This window comes from Martes martes (genome assembly GCF_963455335.1).
Source record: "Martes martes genome assembly, chromosome: 2".
Taxonomy (NCBI): domain Eukaryota; kingdom Metazoa; phylum Chordata; class Mammalia; order Carnivora; family Mustelidae; genus Martes; species Martes martes.
This window is the reverse complement of record NC_137889.1, coordinates 113,767,923-113,791,872: the sequence shown is the minus strand read 5'-3', so window position 1 is coordinate 113,791,872 and position 23,950 is coordinate 113,767,923.

Below are 23,950 nucleotides of genomic sequence, written 5' to 3'. Positions count from 1 at the left end.
AGGTTACAGAAGGGAGGGGGTGGGGGATGGAGTAACTGGGTGATAGGTATTAAGGAGGGCACATGATGTGATGAGCACTGGGTGTTATTCAATAATGAATCATTGAACACTACATCAAAAACTAATGATGTACTATATTTTGGCTAACTGAACATAATAATAAAAAAAGAAAAAAGAAAAAGTTTTCAAACACAATTTTTTTAATCATAGTTACCTCATTTCATATAGTTCCTCTGAAATATCAGTTGTTTTTTCATATCATTGAGTAGATGTCATTTCAGTGATAATGCACCTGGCTTTCTCCTGTCAATAAGTTCCATCTTATTTTTCACAACGAATCTTTTCTTAACCAATTTGAATCTTTTAAAATCACATCCAGACTATCTAGTTCCATGGACCAGTGCTACTCTGGTTCTTCAGAAAGCCTTCAAAATGTTGATTTATAATTAAAAAAATTGTTTTTAAAAAATTAATTGATTAGTTGTATAATAGTAGATATCCTCTTCAGGGTATAAATAGATAATATTAAGGCTACGTATAGTATGAAATTCCCAACAATGGCAGGGAGACTTTCATACTTCATTAGAATGGTTAACCAATGATAATCAAGGAGAGCATGACTTTGAAAGTTGTGTTATCTCAGAGGAAAGGATGAAGTTTGGACATTCATATGATTTTTCAGTGGAGAAGTGTAGAGATTGGAAAGGGCTTGATTTGCACTGGGTAAGGATCATAATATTACAGTTTAAGATTATTTAAATCATAGTTACGATTTAGAGACAAAGAGTTGGAGTCTTGGAGAATAAACACTTATTAATTGTTACCTATTAAAAAGTTAATCACTTTGATGTCCATTTAATGGGTCTTTTGGGAAGTCCCTGAAACAAATAGTAAAGTCATTTGCAACTTTTATCTTACTGGGCAGAAATTTCCTGGAGTAGTAGAGTAATAATGTTGTATTGTAGAGAGTAAAGTGTTTGTATATAGAAGGAAGAACTCAGGAAACATGCCCAAACATGCTAAAATCCAAGGTCCAGTCTGTTTACAGAATCAAACCTAGGAATCTAGGTCTTCCGAATCATTAGACTAGGTTTTTACTCTGCTGCAATACATTCCTAATTTCGTTTTTCACGCCAACAAGAGATTGGATAATGTCTAATCTCAAATTTATTTGACTAAGTATAAAATGTGAATATGGAATTAGATTAATAATAATAGAAACTTCTCTTTCGTGAGAGAGACTGCAAAGGTGACCAGAGTCCATAAACATTGAATAAGGATATCTGTATTCAGTAAAACATAGTAAATATGGTCTTGCAGCAAAATATGAGACCCTTGAATTTCACTAAGAATGTTCACTAGGGTTCAACCTATCCATACCTATGCATCAAGGAGGTTATTTAATGCCTATGCCACAATACATTAAAGAATGCAAGGATGCACTAAAAATAACAAAAACTATACATCATGAAATATATATTTATTAGCCAACAAATTAGTTTTATAAATTAGTAGACCTATGAAAGCATCCTATTTTTTTTTAAAGATTTTATTTATTTATTTGACAGACAGAGATCACAAGTAGGCAGAGAGGCCGGCAGAGAGAGAAGGGGAAGCAGGCTCCCTGCCGAGCAGAGAGCCCGATGCCGGGCTTGATCCCAGGACCCTGAGATCATGACCTGAGCCGAGGGCAGAGGCTTAACCCACTGAGCCACCCAGGTGCCCTGAAAGCATCCTATTTTGAAAGGATTTTCAAAAATAAATTTCTTTCAAAAATGTTAATGCTAGCATATATATTATGTTAATTAAAACAAACATTTAAAAAATCTCTTCATAATGAGAGGTCCCTGAGTGGCTCAGTTGGTTGGGCGTCCTACTCTTGATTTCAACTCAGGTCATGATCTTGGGGTCCCAAGATTGAGCCTTGCATCACACTCCATTCTCAGCACACAGTCTGCTTGTCCTTCTTTCTCTGCTCCTGCCTCTGCTCACACAGTCTTTCTCTCTCAAATAAATAAAAATAATTTAATAAAATCTTAAAAAAACACACTTCATAATGATTAAAAAGAATAACCACATAATAATTATCAGTACATATTCTTGTTTCTTAGCCCTAACTCTTAACGTGTCATAAATATTTTTCTCCAACTACACTTTTACATTGACATTTTAAATTTTTATAACATCACCTACAATCATTTTTTAGTTGTATTTTATAATTAATAAATTCTAATTGTTTACGCTTTTAATTAGCTCTTCTCTGCAAACCAAGTTATTTTTAATTGAGAAAGTATTCAGTCTGGGGATGTTGAAAAACCTCTTTAATGAAGGCTCTTCTCTATTCTCTTTTTAAATAGAGTGGATAATATTTTGAAAAGTTCAGTCTTTTGATATTTTTCAGAGTACCTTTCTTCAGCAACTTTTTATTTCAAGGAAAGTTGTTGCTAGATGTGATTATTTTGTCTGTTTCAACAAATTTAGATGCTTTTGTATAGTAGGTTACCATTTTATCCCATTCCAATATAGAATATAAATGTATTCCATGAAATAGAAAAACCAAAATTTCTTCCTACATGTCAAGACACTACAACATACAATGATGTAATTCAAAAATTCAATTTTATGCACTGTGTGAGCTCACATAGTTTGATTTATTCAGTAACACTCTTGCCTTTGTAGAGCTTAATTTTAGCTTTTCTGTTTGTAAATTTTGTAGCTGATAGTTATGTCAGTAAACCTTGAAATTTGAGGAAATTTTGGTCTTCCATTCTTGAAATACTTTATTCAAGTTTTCTGAATGCATTAAAGGAATATTCGAACAAAATATGGAGGATTAATTCATTAAAAAGTTAAGTACCATTGTAGAGCATTTAAGTTGATTTACAAAACAGTTCTTGAAAGGCCTAAACTTCTCTAAAATTTGATGACATGCAGCAAAGTGAAAAAGCACATACCACTATGATAAATTTACATATATGTGTAATATATATGTAATGTTCATCAGCTATCAGATCCCTTACAAAAATACTGCAGTTCAGTTACTCTAGCTATATATATATATGAACAAATATTTGGAAGTTATAATAAGTACGCATTCTCTTTACATTTGGAAAGTAATGGATGTTGTTTAGAATTGTGAGTTATGTATGCACCATAACTAATTTCAAGTACATTTCAATTTCATATTTTTACTTATTTTAGTAAAAACATTGTACCATGATGCTTTGCCCTACCAAAATTTGCTCTTTAAACTGTAAAATAAATTACTATTATCTTCAGTATTGAGTTTGAGTTTATAATAACATTTACAGTAATAGCAAATGTCACATTAACTTACTTTTTTTTAAGTTTTTAAATTTCAGTTAGTTAACAGACAATGTAATGTTAGTTTTGGGTGTACAATATGGTGATTTAACACTTGCCTATATCATGCAGTGCTCATCACAAGTATGTTCCTTAATTCCCATCACCAATCAACCCATCCCCCCACCCACCTCCCTTCTCAAATGTCATGTTAACTTTCAGTAGATTTACTTTGACTCCAAGAACTGAGAAGAAAAAATTTGAACCATTAATAGATTTAAATTTTCTGATTCATATTTTAAATCCCTGAATGTGTGGGGCTCTCAGTTGAGCATCCAACTTTTGGTTTCAGCTCAGGTCATGATCTTACTGTCATGGGATGGAACCCCAAGTCAGGTTTCCTGCTCAGCATGGGGAGTCTGCCTAAGATTCTTTCCCCTCCCTCTCCTTTCCCCTCTGTTCCTCCCCCCACTAGCCCTCTTCCTCTCTAAAATAAATAAATAAATAAAATCTTTTTCAAAAATGCCAGGTGCCTGGGTGAATCAATGGGTTAAGCCTCTGTCTTTGGCTCAGGTCATGATCCCAGGGTCCTGGGATCGAGGCCCACATCGGGTTCTCTGATCAGCAGGGAGCCTGCTTCCCTCTTCTCTCTGCCTGCTTCTCTGCCTACTTGTGATCTCCCTCTCTCTCTCTGTCAAATAAATAAATAAATAAAAATCTTTAAAAAAAAATCCCTGAATGCACTGTCTTCAAATTACATCATTTAACTTTTTGTGTTATTATTTTTCTTCTAGAGGGCCAATACTAACATATCTCATTTCATAGAGAAGAAACTTTCATTGAAAATGATGAAAGTCAATTTAGGAGAAGTCATATGATCTAAATGAAACCCCCACTTCACAAATGATTTGTAAACCCTTTTCTGGAGTTCTATGTGATAAATTCTCATCATGGGGCACATTCTAATTAAATTAACTACAATGTTTCAAATAGATCCTAGAGCTAACATAGCAGATTTGCAGCGGTTGTCTTAAAAGGAAATGATAGCACAATAGTCTTAGTAGATGATAAATGTTGACACTTTATTGACTTTTTTTTAAATTAAATAAAATATTTTTTTTTACTGTATATGAACTTTATCTCATTGCTGCAGGAAAGCACTCTTGCAAAATAAAAAAGCGTTTTCAAGTAGTATTATAAATAGTTGTACATTATGGCAAAAATATATTACAAAACCACTGTAGCAAGAATATTTTAACTACTCTCTATAATCTCTTTAAATCCTATGGTAGGACTCTTTATTCTTTATTACCCAAAATATATTTCACATTTACAAAGATATAAATTCTACTTCCCACTAACCCAACTGACTGGCATTCTGGTGGCTTCATGCATCTGGCATTCATTCTCCAAGGCATCTCAGCAGCATAAATTAGGTTCTTGACTACTAATACCCAAACACCTTCATTTTATCAGCAAATATTCTGAATACTGAGCTCAAAAGAGAGGTGGGAGTTAAGTTGAGACTGGAATAGTCCAAAAAAAAAAAAAAAGAAAGAAAGAAAAAGAAGTACATTATTACTAATAGTTTCTCATATTAACCAGATTTTAAAGTAAACTCTGCTTTGTCTGTATGTCTGACATGATGCAAGAGAATATGGCAGAAGCTGGCGTAGCAAGTGGGAGTTCACAAATATCATGCTAGCTTATTAAGCTACTAATATTTATATTTTTTTAATGAAAATGCAAAATCCAGGAAAATGCTAAGCCAGGGAGACAGAAAGCTCCAAAGCAGAAATTAACTAGAACTCTCCATGTTAAACTAGATTTTATAGTTTTACTTATAGGCTTCTCATATGACTAGATACGTTCTTAAGTTTTATTTTGGAATTCTTTCTAATTTGTTATTGATTTATTCAGTTTATTGATTGTTGTCTGGCAGGGCATTTCCTTCCTTTAATGAATTGCCTCTCAAGTTATCTTAGTAATGATTTAATGTTTTGCTTTGTTTTCCACTGTGATATTGTTCTGTGTTTCATAATTCAGACATTTTGAAATATAAGTCATTGGAAGATTTAACAGTGTTTCGAAAAGTATGGGGTGAAAGAGTCAACAGTCTTGCCATTTTAGCAAAACTTGCTGCTGCTTCTCTTTCTATTTGAGTAACATGAGGTTAAAACTATGGGCTCAAGAGTTGTACAAATTAAGTTCAGATGTCAAACCTACCAGCGTGGGCAACCTACATACATTCTTAACCTTTTGTGCTCCAATTTTTTCTTTTGTATTCTTATCAGGCAGGTTTATCCATGTGGATTAAGTGAGTTAATAGAAGTAAATTGCTTAGAAGATACCAGGCTCATTCAATGTGCTGTAATCATTATCATGAGGTACAGCATCATTTCTGTTCTGTTCTTACTTGCTACTCCTCTCCTTTTTCTTTTACTATGATTCTTCTACCTCAATTCATTGGGGGCTATAAATGATGACATTTACATTATCCATGTCCTATCCCAGGTCCTATTCCAGCTTGACCTTGGTTTTGTTTAAAAATTTGAATGAAGGTGGGGCGCCTGGGTGGCTCAGTGGGTTAAGCCTCTGCCTTCAGCTCAGGTCATGATCTCAGGGTCCTGGGATCAAGCCCCATATCGGGCCCTCTGCTCGGCGGGGAGTCTGCTTCCCCCTCTCTCTGCCTGCCTCTCTGCCTACTTGTGATCTCTCTCTGTCAAATAAATAAATAAAATATTAAAAAAATTTTTGAATGAAGGAAACTGAAGCCCTGTGAGGGTTCAGGAAACTGACTGCTCTTACTGTCTATGCTGCTGCTTGGTGAGATTAGTAGCGGCACTATAACTGTTGTCATAATTATTACTACTTCATATTATTATTTGGGATATTACCATTCTTATTTCTTATAATCAAAAGATGAGGGATTTGAGGTGTGCTGGCCATTTGTCAATATAAATTTCTTACATGAAACTACTAATATGTGTTCAAATAATTTAATAGAAAGGGGAGATGGCAAATCAACAGCTACCTTTTTGAAGTGAGGATCCAAATTCTGAGGCTGTCGTTTATTTCTTTGTTTAGTATTTTTTACTGAGAAAAGAAAAATGATCCCGTAAGTATGAATTAATGAAATATTATTTTGTCTTATTTTATTTAAGCAGACAAAATCACTCCAACATGAAACCTTGTATCTTTAGTTATGAATGATTTTATTATAGTTAAACCCATATTCTTCACAATTGTTCCTTTATATTAAAATTGATGATTCTCTATCCTTTTATCAGTCAAAGAAAAATATTTCTCTATAAGAATTATTTGGTACCAAAGCAAAAAAAAGTTTTTTTTTTCATTTTTTAAACTTTTTTATATGGATTTTATTCCATGTCTTTACTGGGGAAAAAAATCCTATTGAGTCTAGGAGTGACATTTTGGCTTTGAACTCTGTCTCTACCTTTGCAATAACATAGCAAATTTGTCAGGAAAGATAGAATGTGTTTGCTCCATGAAATTGGCAGAACTAAATGAAAGAAAGAAGAAGTTTGAAATTTACTCATTTTAAAAAGTGTATTTAAACAAAAAAGTCTTCCTTTAGATAAAAATCATTTTCAAAATCATACAATAATTTCTACTGATAAGAAAATGTATGATCATTTTTTCTTGCTTCAACTCAGATAATCTATTGAATAGAAAAAGGTTTTTTTGAAAAGACTTAAGACACAGAAGAAAGCAACTTTAGGTGTCAGTTATATAATTCTGTAAAGCAAACTACCCAAAATTTGTATTTCTAAGTATTTATCTAAAACTCCATAACCAAAAATTGCAGCATTAAAATGAATTAATTACTGTATTATCTATTCCATTATTTATATAATGAGAGCAATATTAATATGTAACTCAAAGTTCCATTTATTTTCATGTCCATCGCATTAATGCAGTTTGCCTCTGTCTCTGTTCTGTATTGGTCATGAATCAGCTGATGTGGCCATGTATGTATAGTATGCACATACTGTGTATGTACTAGTATGTACTAGGCTTGCTTATTGACCTACAGGTCGATTGGGGTTCTGCGTTAAGCTGGACTTGGCTAGGACATTTTAGCTGGGCAATGTTGAGCCAATGCCAGGCAGATATGGCTTTCTTACAGTAATAATGGATTTCTAAGAGAGTAAGGAGAAACACATATGCCTCTCAGGCCTCAGCTTGGAATTAGCATGATATCACTTTCTCATCATTCTGTTGGCCCAAACCCCTCATATAGCAGAACTGAAAGTGAAAGGATGGGAAAATAAGATAGCCCTTTTATTGGGAGGAACTAAAAAGTCACATGACAAAGGGCTTTAATACTGGCCTAACTAAAGACGTAGGGTCAATAATGCATTCCACTACACTTTTTTCTAAATTTTGAAACAGATCTTTTTTCCCTCAAGTTATAGCTGCATGTTACACAAAAGAAAAGCATTTGTTTGTTTGTTAACTTTAAGGTTGGTTTGGAAATACTGTCACTATAGACAGTACACAACTAAAATGAGCTTATTAGTGGCACTCTAAAATCATTCTAGCCTTATAAGGTGGCAGTGAGGTTTCTATGATGCAATGAAGTATAGACTTTCCGTTTTCCCACAATTAATAATGAAAAAATACTGAGTGCTTCCTTCCGTGGCTTTTTGGCAACTCATTTCTCCCCGTAATTGGAAGTTTGGGATTTCTAAGTGTTTGTCTATAAATTTATAATTGCAAACAATTAAAGTCCTACAGAGCATTACTATATTAGTTATTCTGTTGCTCTCTACATTAAGAGGCCAGTGTTATAAGTGTATAATTGAAAGTTCCATTTGTTCTATCTTCATATGTTAACCTGGTCTGCCTCTTTGGCTCTATATTCTCCAAAGAATAGCATGGTCCATTGATTGTCACTTTACGAAATAAAAAAGGTGTTCTCTTAAGGTTATAGAAATAACTAAATGGAAAAATTAGGGGGAAAATCTCCAATTATAGGAACATGGAAATTACTTGATTTTTTATATTCGGATATATCATGAATCCAGATTTGTATCTTTCAAAGGCGGTCCAGGGCTCATTACATTCATTCTACATTAATAGATGAAGATCAGCATTTCAAAATGTTTTTGGAATGGAATGCAATGCAATAGAATGCAATGGAAAGAAATAGAACAAAAAGAAAGTATCACATTCACTGCACATACTTATGGTAACAATTGTTTTACTGAACTCTTGTTTCAGTCTGTGTGTGTGTGTGTGATTTGACAATCAGTAATAACATAGGTGGATATGAAAAATTCTCTGGTTCACCTCTCTTTTTCAAACCAGAAAGATAAATTGTATAGTTTAAATGAAAGTATACAGAAGTCTTACAAATTTCCCTCATTTATTTTCTCCATTAGCATATTTCTATGACTCTTATTCCCCATACTGCTTAGGTTTTCTAAAGCCTAACTTTAAATCCTTCTTGCTAAATAGGACTTTAAACCGGTTCTGGTACTAGGTGAGTTTTTGCATACAAGGTATTTGTGGAGTAGATATTGAAATTTGAATCCTGCCAAATTACTGCTAACTTGCCATATTGAAATACTGAGAGCTTGATTCCTCTCTCATCTGTATTTCACCCAGTGTATTATTACAGAGTATAGGGCTTTAGATGGCCACCTGAAAGGCCACCCAACTTATAAAGTTATAGAAAAGATCATTCTCTAGACTAGATCCATTCAGAGAATGCTTTTAGTATAGTGAAAAGATAACAAGGCTAGGAATCAATGAGTCCTCGTGCAGATTCCAGATTTGCTGCTTATGTCTCAGCGTTCTAACCTGTACAATGTGAACAGTAATACACTAATCATAGGATCATTGTGAAACTCACAATAATCTGTGAGAACATCTTTTGTTCTGAAGTACTTTTTAAAAAATGATTTGAAGATAACATAATTTTAGTATTGAATGTATTATAAAAGCAAGCATATTGAAACAAGCTTCTGCTGACACCAGTGACGGCAAATATCAAGTTCAACAAATAGCCTCCCTCCACACATCACCCTAACAGTAAAGACAGAAGGGCCAGGCCAGATAGTGAGTAATGCTGACAGAATAATTTCTTCCAAGATAATCTGGAAATATGTGATAGGGATGTAAACCAGATTGTTAGAAATCTGGGACAAGTTTTTGCTTAATTGCAAACACACACACACACTCCTTAGTTTGGCTGCCTGGGGAATATTAAATTTTTTAGACCTAAGAAGTTGTGCTTGGTAAGTAATGAACTTTATTTTAAAGATTAGCATGACAATTTGAACTAAACAATTCATTCTACTTTGACTTGACCTTTATGTACAAAGGAATATCCCAAATAAAAAGTCTAGTTTTCTATTTCTTATGACTAAGAAACTAAAAATATGACTTACAGTCTTATTCATTTTAATTCATTTCTGTTAGCCTTAAAGTACTTCTGATATGATATCATCGTAATAATATTGGAAAAGACATCCCATAACAAGGGGAATGTAGAAAGCCATCTCTCTTTTAGAATTTCATCTGAGTCATAGCTGATAGACCACCAGAGCATGCCCCATAATTCCATGTACTCCATGTACTTCAAATCACCACGTGTACTAAAATATATAGATAATTGAATACCTAAAGTAATATCATGTCTCCTTCACTACTTTCAGTATAAGCTCAACAGAAATTAGCGGTTACCATAGAAGTCGTTTGAAGGTAAATGCTTCAAGTTGTAATTATATTTAGCATCTCTGATGGGAAAGGACTTACGGTAAAGTAATGGTAGCTAAGTTTGACTTTACAACACCCCATCCTTACACTATGGTTGTATCCCTGATTAGTTTCCACTGTCCTCTCCCACCTCACCTGGGATCTCACTTATGCGCTCCCCTTTCACTACATGACGGAGACTTTTGTGATTCAGTGATGCTTGATTTGAAATATAGACATGGCTTTCATCTTATTTGTAGTTTACCTTTCTTTTCCAGGCATTGAAGAAGGCACTATTTCATTAATATTTCTACTAGACTAAATAACTATATGATAGATTGCAGTCTACTACCTAGATTCGGGGATGGAGTCCAATTATAGGTGAAACTGGAGGTTATTCACTCAAGTAATCTACCAGTAAGTAGGATACCAAATGAATTTTCTTTGCTTTGATGAGTCTCTGCTCTGTTTTTGTGTGCATCATTTTATATATTAGTCAGTTTGAGGGGAAGTACAACATCAAATTTATAGTAACAGCAGTTTTCTTTAAAGCACATCAACAGAGATGAATTGGCAGATTCCTGGTTCACCATCTTTTATACAATATTGCCCTCTATGGGAAGCTAAAATATTGAAGATTTTAGCAGGGTGATAAGCATATTCCTTGATACACTTATGTGGTCATCACATGCTTCTTTTTCCCATCTTGATTTAATTGCTGATCTCTTCCCTACCCTCTAAAAGATATAAACAGCTGAGCTGGCAAATAAATTTATCATTCTTTAATTATGAACTGTGCTTACAGTATTATTTTACTTAATTTTTACATAACTCATTTTACTTCATTTTATTTATTTATCTTATATTATATTCAAGTATTTGTTTTGTTTTTTCAGTAAAATATTTCTGTGTTCAGAATACTGCATCTATTTCCAGTTAATTTATAATCATCTTATGTATGATAACTCCTATTTGGAAAGAGAAAATTTCAATTACAGCCTGAAAATAATATGATACTTATTATAATATAGAAGACAGACAAATTATGCTATGTGATGGAACATTTAGAAATGACAGTGTCATTCTTTTGATTCTATAAATATGAATTAAATTAAATGTATATAATATAAGCATTTAAAGAAGACTATTCTTACCAAAATATTTTTGTTTGTGAGTAATATTAGGGAGATTTCAATGACATGGGTTCTAAAAAGGAAAACTAATCTGTTTTTTTAATCCATGGGAAATTGCTTTATAATGCATCTTTGCATCTTTGTTTTGAAATTTGTTGTTGCTTCTTCAGTTTGTGGAGTAAAGAACTGGTACAATGATTATGTTGGAAATATATTTGTATACAAAATATTAGTGCTCTCCTTTCCCCAGTTCCTAGCTCTGAGTTGCCACCACTTATTCATTCACTCATCTATTCATAAGTTTGGGTGTTTTTTTTTTAAGTGCAAATATATGTTCTGTGCCATGGTACTGATCCTGATATTGAGGCTATAAGTCTCAAAAGAAAAAAAAAAATATGATCTCTGTCCCCCAGAAACAAAGACTTTATTGCTAAGATTATAATTAGGATGCAAAATTAGTGTGTGTTTTGTGGTGAGCATAGCATAACATATACAGTTGTCAAATCACTACATTGTACACCTAAAACTAATATAACATTGTGTATCAACTATACTTCAGTTTAAAAAAATCATTGTGTGTCTCTAAGACAGATAATGGTGGCAACATAGGGTTGTATACCTAAGCACTAGCTGGTTGTAGAAGACACGGCTGGGATTGCAGGTTATGGAGTACAGCCTGCCTCAGGACCTTATAATTCATATGTTTACTTGCATCACTTCTCAAGTATAAAAGAGACTTTCAAATGTTGCTGGATAGCTTTCAAACATCATGTTCTTATACAGTTGCACACAACTAACTCTCTCAACACCACCCCCCTAAAAAAACATCTCTACTGAAACCAAATAGCAGAAAAAGTAGGAACACCCAGTGAATTATCCCAGGGTGATGATAACTTAGAGTGAGGCATTGGAGCTAACCGGACAGAAACTAATTTACAAAGCCTTGGTGAAACATTAAGATTTCCCATGCTGATCAGAGCATTAGTAGAAGTAGCTCATAAATGAGATGCCTTTCCCCAAAGGACTAGAGCAGACAGAAAACAAATAATATTGGGATACCTAGATAAAAGGAATTTGCTATCAGGTGAAACAAAATACCCTATATGACTGAAAGAGTGTTTACAAATTTATTATCATGATGCTAGGATTGTGGTCCGCAAGTATGTTTCTCAGTTTGAACATTCGGGACTTTAAATTAGAGGTTACAAAATGACTTGATTTGTAAGGCCTAACTCAAAAGGAAAGTATCATTAAACCATAATGAAATTTTGGCAAACACATTACAAAGAAAAGGAAAAGAGATGAAGAAATAAAGTGAAACTGCCTATTGTAGATACCTCATTCATACTGAAGTACTTTGTGTTATTTAAAGATTCTCCTCTGATAAGAGCCTCCCTCTGGAGTTGTGGCCTAATTAATATACTTTATAAACTCTAACCATCTTTGTGTAGCCTCAAAAAGAGAAATACACTGAAAATTTCATAGCAGGGATCAGACCATGGAATAATCCTAAATTTAATTTCTACTGTCTTGTCTCACCTCACCCAGGGTGTCACTTGCGTGCTACCCTTTCATTACACAACAAAGATTTTCGTGATTCAATGATGTTTTGGCCAACATCTGCTATTTATTAAAAATCACGTTCGTTTAGGCAGCTGTCAGCCAAACTGGAATTGGACTGTTTAGACCGTTTTTTTCTCCTCACTTGGCCTATCAAGCTTTACATCTTCAAAGGATTTATGTGAAGCATTAACATGCTGATTTCTCTCTTGCTAAAACAATGCGCTACAGTGATACTGGCAAGAAGATTCTTTCTTCCAACTTGTGGTTACCATTTTTTTTTCTCCACTTAATAGCTTGCTAACAAGAGATCCAGATGTGTAATAAGATAACATTTAAGTCTGTGTCTGGAGTGCTTGTTACATAAGTAATGCTCTTTGACATTACTTTTTTTCACCATGTATATGATTTCTATAGAGCAAAGCTGACTTTCTGCTCCTTCTCTCTCACAGGAGTTCTTATCTGAGTAATTACTTGCAGGAGATGTTTTTTGTTTTTGGGGGTTTTTTTCCCTTAAAAAAAAAGTTTCTGTATTAGTCACTCATAGCTCAATTAGAGGCTTTTCCCCCCGAAGGCATAAACTTTGAACACCGCAATCTATTCTCTTCATGCTTTTTGCTTTAAAAAGGAGTTAGTAAGGGCCTTTTTGTGTTAGCTGAGACAACTAGAAAGTTCCTCGTGATAAAAAAAGAAAAGAAAGAAAGAAAAGGGGACAGAAAGTTGTATGGTGGTAATAGAATCCTGCATGCATAAACTTTAGTAATTTAAATTGTAAATTAAATTACTTGTAATTATTCAAAATTGTCATTTTTGCAAAATTAAGGAGGTGAAAAATAAAAGGAGAAATAAATGTATATTTAAAACTATAATATCTTTAGTTTATAATATGGACATGCTTGTGAAGTGTTTTTTTTTTTTTTTTTAAGTAGGAATTACAAGGTACTTGGACATATTTCTTTAGCATTTTCTTTCCAAACTTCTGTTCATTTTAGATGGATGGATTTAGAGCTTGCCTTTAGTAACAACAGAAAAGAGGTTAATAAGAAAGTAAATAATAAGTAGGAATTTTAGAAATTGTTAGATTTGCTGAATATTTCTGATCTTACAATATTTTTATTAGTAGATAAAAGTATCCTCTGACTTTGACTTGAAAATGAATTGACATATAAAACCAAAAAATGAATTCCCTTTTTTAATAAATATGCTTAATTCTGTCTTGTTTCTTCTATTGAATAAATAGGCACTGATATATACATACTTTATGTACATTTCAAGTGTGTATTATAGAATAGTTATGAAGTATTTCATTTTTTAAAATTTCAAAACCATGCATATGACACATTTTTTTGAACTTTCAAGAAAGTCAGTTGAAGAAAAGAGGCTCTGATAGCAATTAAATAAAAATTAGGGGGTATGCCAAAAATGTGTTAGTTCAGCAAATTCAACTAACTTTAATAAGGATCATTTATGATTAGTATATGTCTGGAACTATGTCTGAATACAGAGGACGAATTATACTGTACTTCATGGGATGTCAAAAGAAAAATAACAGAATTTAACTATTAGCATTTGGACAAATGCTTTGCATAATGTATATTATTTCAAACTAACTGGAAAGATGCTACATCTGACTCATGAGCAAGGTCTATAAATTGACCTTGAACACAGGTAAAGAGATTAAAAATCACTTTGAGAAAATAATTCTTCCCTATTGTCCCTGGAAATACTCAAGATCATTTGTTTCATGTCCCCAACATGCTAGATTTCCTAGCAAGTTAATAATTTCATAAATAAGTATTTTTCAATCATTAGAAAATAAAATAAACAAAGGGAATTATGAGCAAACTATTCAAGTTACTTTTGGGATTATTTTTTCTTGTTTAATATGGGCAGTGTGAATATTTCCAACTTTATAGGAGTAGGAAGGAAAGCAATTTGTGGCTGGTTTCCAACATTTATACATGTGTACATCTGATGGGTCCCTCTGCCCCCCAGATTTTTATTTCTGAATAAATTATGAGAAAAGAACAGTATATATTTTTTCTTTTCCTACTATGTATTTGAAATCAGAATCTCAGATGTTTTTGTTTTTAATAGATATTTAAAGTATTTTATGTTAAAATTTTATGTTAAAAATATCCACCATTAATATTATATATAATGCTTTTACATTGTCAAAGTGCTTATTCTACTCACTCCAAATAATAATGTTTCTTTAGTTACAAACAATGTTTATGGAATGATATCGGAGAAAAAACTGATCCATTAATTTCACCTGTTTTTCAAACACCAAATATGGTTCTGATCAGTGCTGAGGGTATAAATCCCATTCCATGTTTTAATGCTATGGTTTTATGATCAGAATCACTGTGTTGTCATTTAGTTGCAATAACCGAAACTAATCTGATAAAGTAGCATTCTTTATTGAGTTATGAAGTAGATATATGTTAATAGGATAAAGAACTTAAGTATCTAAAAAAGTTTCTTTTCCTTGTTGTATAGCTAAAACAAGAATGATGACTAAAATAAAGAAGAATTTTTAGTATTAGAAGTTACATAAAATGGAAAATCTTCAATTAGCTTTTTAATTTATTTTATTTTGTTTCTCAGCAGTTAATGTTTGGCATGATGCTGTTCTAATAATAATTATTTTATCAAGACATCACTAAAATGTTTAACTGCAATTCATCCATTTTGAATTTTGATGTGTATGACTATGGAAATTCTGATTTGATCTTCCAATGCATCTTTGCATTCCGAAGATTCTTAAAAGGTAGTAAGTATTCCTGGACTCCTCCTTGAGGAATTTTAAAATATAAATTTTTCCTTTATTATACTTTTAGTCTGTACCTCTGAAAAAATTACTGATACATGATCTATGATATACCTAGTGATGGTCTTTGTAAGTTACAAAACAACTGCTAGATATTCTTTAAATATGGTGAAATTTTTCTTTCTATCTTCTACCTAGCATATGTGTACAGCTAGCTACCTGACCTTCAAAACCTTACACAGTATAATAACATGAATAGCACTGAGTGCATTAATATCATTCATCCAAAAGACCCCATCATCAATAAATGCTGTATTTTGAGGGGCAGCCCCCTCCCAGCCACCAGCCTGCAACATACAGAAAAGGTCAATCATACTGTCCCAGTAATTCAGGTAGAACTCTTTATAAGTAAAGACACACTTATACGAGAAGGGCTCTTTGGGTTTGAGGAAAGTTTGTAGCTCTGTTCTCTAACCTATAAGGGGTTTGGGTCGAATTGTCATGAGCACATCCTATTCCACTAATTGAAATGGTGGAACCAAAAGAAGATACCAAAGCAAGAAGAACCCTGGGAATCATGCAGCCTGAAATGAAGAAATGCATTCTAAAGCACTTTATTTTTATATGTGTGTATTTGAATGAAGCTCAAAAAACTTTACAAAAAGCAAATAAATGTAATTTCTGTTTCTGAGTAAATAATGATTTAGAAAAAAAGCAGGTAATATTAATTTTATGTTGCCAAGTAGAAAAATGAGACATGGAGACAACAATTTTTTGTTCATGCTGGGAATAGAAGAGAACCTTTCCGTAACAATCCAGTCATTTACCTAAACTAATGAAACAATCCACACGACACAGACATGCACGCATGACTACTCCTTCTTTTCTTCTACCATTTATTATGATCTAAAATGTTATTATTAATTTTAGGAGTCTGCAACTCACTAATATTTCTTCAAGTTTCCTATTGCTCATTGTTGGCTTTTATTGAATTCATAATTCATGTGTTTGACTGGCACACATTTACCACAGAAAACCCTGTCTCGAACTTTTCATTTTTACCCAATAGAATCTTTTGGTACAGTGTCATAGCTGCAAAGTGGAATTTTACTCTCGAGTTTCATGGAAATAGTCCAACTGTACAATGAAAGATTATGCAAATCCTCAAGGAGCATCTAATCAATCACCTTGGTGTGAGAGGAATGCAGCTGATCGCTGAATTAGCTTCTGTTGGAATGTATTCATGTGTAACAACCCACTGACTGCATGACATCACAACAGCTCCAGGTCCTTGAAAGTCTTGAGGATGATTAGCTGAAGGAATTGGCTGTTTCTGCCAATCATAATCCGGCAGGGCTGCCTTTATAGTTCTGGAGATGTGAGAGAAAGAGGGAGGGAGGGAAAGACCGACTACAGCTAAACAAGGAGCACAGCAGCAGTAGCAACAGCAGAGCAGAAGCAGCTGGTATTCCGGTGATTAAATAGTTCTCATAGCCTTTTTGCTGTACTCGGTCCGCTCCCTGGTGTAATTCTCGTGTCCAAGGAGGAAGCTGCATTTTAACGGTGTGCTGAACAGAGGTTTGAATCATTCCAGCTGGCTGCTTGTTTTGAAAAGGACAGTGTGTGTATAAATAAAAAGAGACTGCTGGAAGAGTTCAGATACTAGGATTGGAGCTAAAAAGCGCTCTCGGAATATTGTTGAGGCAGATTGTATGGACTGAAAGCTCCTTCTAATTAACCTGGAGCCGAGTGAATCTGAATACTGGATATCTCACTTTCTAACTCGGGATAAATTCAAGTTAGGATAAGAACAAAAAAAAATTGAAATGCTTCTCTAGGTAAGTTCTTGCTTAATTTGCTGAAATTGAAGTGTGTGCAATAAATGAATATATGTTGCTTAGCTATGTAAACAAGTTGAACACAATAAAGTTTTATTTGTGAAAGATTTATGTAAAAGCAGATATTAGTTTTAGACCAAATTCAATCTCTCTTTTCAGCATGTGTGTGCTTATCTGTCATTACTCTTTGTAGAAGTTATATTTGCACTATAAATGGAAAATACAGTCCTGCCTAAAAAAAGAGATAGAACCTGAAATATTTTTAACTGTTGTCAGAACATTTGTGTAATAAACAACTCACTTGATAACAATTTTAGCCTTTCATATTGAAAATGCCCGTTTTACAAACTCAGCATTCAAACTGTGTGGTTATAAATGTTTCCCTGAAAAGTGTTACTGATAACATGGCATTCAAATTGCTCAAGATGGGAACTCCTCTCTTTGGGACCTGAGATTTATAGGCATGCTCTGTTCTAATGGTCTGCTTTAGAAAAACAGCTGTCACAGACATTTGAAATTGTATGATACAGTCATAAATTGCTTTTAAAAAATAGACGCTTTTCTACTAGGTCTTATTAGGAAAGAAAAATAAATTCTCGGAATAATGTATGTCATATGCCTATGACTTAGATTCCCAAGAGCACAAAAACAGCTTTATGCTGTACCTGTAAATACCTCCAAATTCTTCATATACAGATTAAGTTGGAAAATAAGAAATACTATTTAAATATGGTTTTATTCATCCCCTCCAATATCCCTGTTAGAGAATGCCAAATGAAATGGAAACCTTAAGCTTGTATTTTCTTTATAATGTGTCCTGATTAATAAGCTACTGTATTTTTCAGAGTTATCATCATGGTATTTTCAAGTGATGACAGGTTATATATCTCTGTGAGTTCTAATATAACTCTGAAAAAGTTTCAGTAGTTTACACTTTATTATGTCTTTTTCAAATTCACTTTTTGCTTTGATGATATCTTCTATCAGAATATTTTTCATCAACTCAAAATCCTAAACGTTCAAACTAAATTGCATACAGTTATTGATGTGTTTTCTTAATGATTTTAGTAATACACTTTCTTCCCAACCTCATGGTTCAAATCCTGAGTTTCTTGCCACAAAAGAAAATAAATGAAGACAAAAGTTACAGTAATTAGTTGAATTTCTCCAAAACTAGGAGGCAATTATTTTTCTCCACAGATTTAAAATGTTTTTGTTTATCTCAAAATAATAATTTTAAATTCTTCTATTAAAAATACATCAATTACTATTTCCAGGTGCCAGGTTGATGCTGTGTTGGTCATGTTTTCTTCATGAACCAAATGTATGTAGAGAATATAAAATCAAGCAGTTTAAACCTTCAACTGGAATTCATTTTAAAAAATAAGTGATTAGTAAGAAATATGTATTTGCTACTTACCATTTATCTCAATAGGAAAATGGATGTTAATACCATTTAACATCTGCTGTGACTTTTTTATAATAATAAATCCTGTGGCTATTTACCTTATAATGATTAATATCACACAGAATGTGATAGAAGTCTCATGATAAGCTAAGAGATTTTTAGAAACTGAACATTAAGCAGAATAGTCGTTTTTTTTAACTGTATCTTAATGACAATGATCATAACTAAGATTGATGCTTAGAATCCTTTGAAAAAATGTATTGTGTATGATTTAATAACTCTAAAATGAAAATTACCTCTTTTAGAGAGAAAATGTAGGTGCAATATACAAACTCAGGCATCATTCTAAATTTTTTTTAAAAAGGCAACTAACTGAAATTTAAATAAAAAGTTTTTAAAAAGCCAAAAACTTCATAAGGATTTTGACATTTGTTTTCTTTTTAATAACTTGCAAACATATATAAATTGCACTTTGTTTTCTGCCAACTGAAGTTATTCTCAAAGAAATGTGTCCACTTAAATGATTTTCCTTAAGTATAAAATGAAGTAAATGGAAACTATTTTATACATAAATATTTAAAATCATAATTTGGAATTTCTGTATGTGATAGAATAAAAATACATGTTTATATATGTATTCACCTCAAAAAAGGACAATCTTTTTCATTTTGTGTGAGTATTAAAACCGTTAAAACTATTCTCTTCTCCTACCCAAAAATAATTTTGTAATTGGATTTAAAACAAAGTCAGTTTCTTAGTTCAAGTCTCAATGCTAACCTTACTTCCTAAAATGCTAAAGAAATGCTTCTGCACCAGTGAAATATTTGTCCTCAATAGGTCTAATGTTTATATGATCCCTTTGCACATTCTGTTTGAATGGGAAGGGTGCCACTGAGAATAAAATTCAAAGATCAAACTTTCTGTGTTCCCTGAGTAACAACTACTCAGGGAGAACAGAGAAGCATTTAGCATGCTTTGTTCAAACTAGAAGATTCTAGCTGATGCTGCCTCCCCAGATTAAGAAAGCAGCTGGGGAAACTTATAAAATAAAGCTAAAATATCAGCCCTGGCTGGAAGCCAAGACAGAGAAGCTGTGCACCCAGAAGGCTAATTCTTTCTGGGCTAAATTCATTGATAATGCATTATGTTTAAAGTCTAACCTTAAGTGTAACTTTTTTTCTCTAGTACAAACCATGGGACATTCAAGAACAAATATACCTTTTGACTAGAGCAAATTTTAAAGTAATGAAGATTTCTCCTGTATAAAGTTTGCTGTAACAAAAAATGTAAACAAATGTAGCAGAAACTCCTATGAAATGCAGTTTATACTTAAGATCAGAAAAAGAAATAAAGATGAGATGTATCATCTAACCATTATCTTGGTGATGGCAGAGTGATCAGAGATGCCACCTATAGATACATGTCCAAAGGAAGAAGTGGGAAGGTTTTATGAAAGTAACTCAGTAAAATTTACGGTAGAATTAGACATACTAAAACAGTTGTAGCATATATCTTATGGAGCTAAAGAACAAAAGAGAAAGTTAACTCTCAACCATTATGTACTCCAAATAAGTAGGAAAAAGGGAAACCATGTTGTCTGTTGATTTATTTTAAGTTTATGAGGTGAGAGAAATGGGTCAGGTGTCAGACATAATGCTACAGCCTTCAGCCGTCGTTGAATAACATTTAGCCAACGTTTTCTTTAACACATCAGGAAACTTTCACCTATGCTGTTACAGAGAGTGTTAAATGCACTCTTTTTAAAGTTATTTCAGCAAGGCTCAGAAGTTAGAGGTGTCAATTGCAATGCAGAACTTTTATAAAAACAATCCTATTTCCAAGCTTCTTTTATCTCAATTTTCTAAGGAATGCTATCACATCCTAGAGTTGACAAATCTAGTTTTTTAGAATAGTATTGAATTGATAACAGATTTTTCCAAAGCCCAAAATAGTCTGGTAATGAAATCCAAACACATCAATGGATTTGTACATTTCAAAACGTATTTTTAAAAAATGTGAATAGTGAGGCACCTGACTGCCCAGTTAGTAGAACATACAACTCTTGATCTTGGAGTTGTAAGTTTGAGCCCCAGGTTGAGTGTAGAGATTACTTAAAAATAAAATCCTTAAAAAAATGTGAATAGTAACACTCTCCACTCCTACTGATGTAAATGTTTTCCTTGATGTATTTATTTCCTTTCCCTTCTTATAATTTGTTTATATTCATGATTATCCATATAATTCAGGCCGTGGAAAAGATTATAACAAAACAACCTGAATATAATAAACTAAATGTTCCTTTTCAAGTGACACATTAAGGAAATTTGCATATATAGCCCACTTCAGAAATATTTTTTCAAGAGATATACTTAAGAATACTTCATTAATACTAAATGATAATCATAATTAATTAATTAGAACTAAGGAAATATGTGAGAAGAAAATCAAGGTTAAAAAGATTATGTTTGAATGCTTGAGAACTTAATTTAATGATGTTCTCAGGGTATCTTAAAAAACAAAAGTGATAACTTCATTAAATTGCAGAATTAAGACTTCTATACCAGTCTCATTTTTTACACTTCTTCAAAATTATTGTTTTAAATATTTGAAGTGCTCAATAAAAAGGCAACGTTTTTTCCCAAAGATTTTATTTATTTATTTGACAGAGAGAGACAGCGAGAAAGGTAACACAGGGTCAGGGGGGTGGATAGTGGGAGAGGGAGAAGCAGGCTCCCTGCTGTGCAGGGAGCTGGAGGTGGGGCTTGATCCCAAGGACCCTGGGATCATGATCTTAGCCAAAGGCAGACACTTAAGGACTGAGCCAAGGTGCCCCAAGAGGCAACTTTTAATAAGCTAACACACACACACACGTGCACAAACATTTCTTTTTTTTCCCTCCAAATTAAAAGACAGTGCCCTTTCAGACATTCTACCATCAGGTGAACTTGTGTTGTGCCTTATTTAAAATAGTTAACCTCCATATTACAAGCCTTTAATGGAATTTGTCTTCATACCTTGTGGAAGCTGAAAATCAGTTGGCCAGGTTCAGTATGCTCAAGCAGAAAGTAAATGTAGATACACTTCTTTAATCACTGTTCATCTGCTCCTTTCATCTTTTCTTTCTTTTTCTCCTTTTTCTTTTTTCTCTTTCCTCCTTTCCTCTTTCTCTTCATTTTCTTCTCCCTCCCTTTTTCCTTATTTATTTCCCCCCCTTCCTGTCTCCCTGACTTCCTTCCTTCCTTTCTGCCTTCCTTCCCTCATACCTTCCTTTCTTCTCTTTATTTTCTGTTCATTTTGGCCACATCAGCTTCAAAGCTCTCTTGCAAAATCCAGGAGTAAACCACTCATGTTTAGCATAGTAGTGATTATTTATCTAATGGCCCAGTTTGAACATGGGAGTGGGTGGGAAAAATGCACATAAAAAGTGGCTAAACTACACTGAACAATAAAAGAAAGGTAAGATGGGATGGGAAATTCATGTCAAAGAAGTAATGATGTCAACCTTAAAATATTAGCTGTTCTCCCACCTATGAATTTCCATTTAATTTACTAAATTCTTTAAGTAGAATCCCTTTTCTTCTTTTCTATATACTTGCCTTTCATTGGCAGTGGAATCTTTCTCATGCAGCAAATGAAGCTTAGTGGCAAAAATAAAATAATAATACATGTAAATAATCCTTGTACTGATACTTTAAATCCCCACAAATCATTTTTATATTTAGTAGTTTAAACATAGTAGCATTCATATGCAGCCCAAAGGCTGACTGCTATACTAATGGAAGAAGGAGAGAGAAGGGAAAGCTATTTTGCACATTAACATGCTTTGGCTTGACTCCATTCCTTAATCAGAAATTCAATTGTAGACTGCTGATCCACAGAATTTGTCATATTTCATCAGACATCTCAAAAGAGTTCTTCTTAAGGTACTGAATAGTCTTTCACACCTACATAAAAATCACTTAAACCTCAGGAATAAATATAGCTGCACTAAGGATTAATACACGGAAAGGAAACAGATGCAGAGATGCATATGCTCGTGTGAACACATATAAAAGTCCTAATTCTATTCATTACTCTAAAGTGCAAATGAGTAATGAGAATTAAAATTTAATTATTTTTGTTTCCTTGTCAGTCTTTCTTTAATAGTTATGTCAATCCAACTGATATGCATACTATAAAAGGTAAAATAAAACACAGACAATCATTTAAAAATTCTTAAGTATTATGGTTCCTGATATCTCAGTTTGCAAAGCTGCTTTCCTTGGAATAGGGCATTTTCTTAATAACCACAAAAATGATGCTAAAATTGGTCAATCGAGGTTGAACTCAATTTAGTACTTAAGTTACTCTATTTTTCCACCTGGACATATTTTTCACTTTAAATAGAGCAAATGGCTTTTCATTTTTGTTCAATAATGTCTATAGTGATAATGATAAAATTATCTATTATTTTAAATATGTGCCAGACACCATTCAAGATATTATTGTGAAGAAAATAGCTCTCAGGAGGCTTCTGTTGGGGGGGGTGGGGAGACAAGCAGTAAACAAATAAAGACGCTATGATAGAGCTGTAAGTACTTTGAAAATTAATAGATCAAGGTGGTGGATTAAAGGGTGTTAGTGAAAGCCGTAAGAGCTGGTCAGTAAATATCTTTCTGATAAACTGACACTCAGAAAACCTATTTAAAAGTTATATGCCAAACTGAGAATATTGCTTCAATCTTGTAGAAAAATGTGACAAAGAGCAACAACTTACTATAATATGAAAGCTGACAAGCTGAATTTTTATTCTGCCAATTGATTATTATCTTCAATTCTGTGAAATTGTTTGGTAGAGTTTAGGATATGGCACACTGCTTAATGTTGCTTTCTCTGTTAAGCAGAAAGACCATCAGTTTTAGAAAATGTAATTCTCAACTTTGCTTCTACTCGTTACATTTTTAAGGTGTTTAAAAAGCATTGAGTAAATATTTCAAATTATTGTATATTTCCCTACAGCTTGAAAGTCAATGCTATTATTGAGACTTATGTAGCAGAACTAGTCCCCTGTCTCATTCTCACAAATCAGTGGGTATAAGAAACAGTATTCCAAAGATCACTCAGTTGGCTGGAGTAATAGACTTACATTGCTATTACAGAGGGATAAATGTAATTATTGAATTTTTTTAAAAAAATCACCAATTACAAAAGTATTTCAAACTCAACAAGT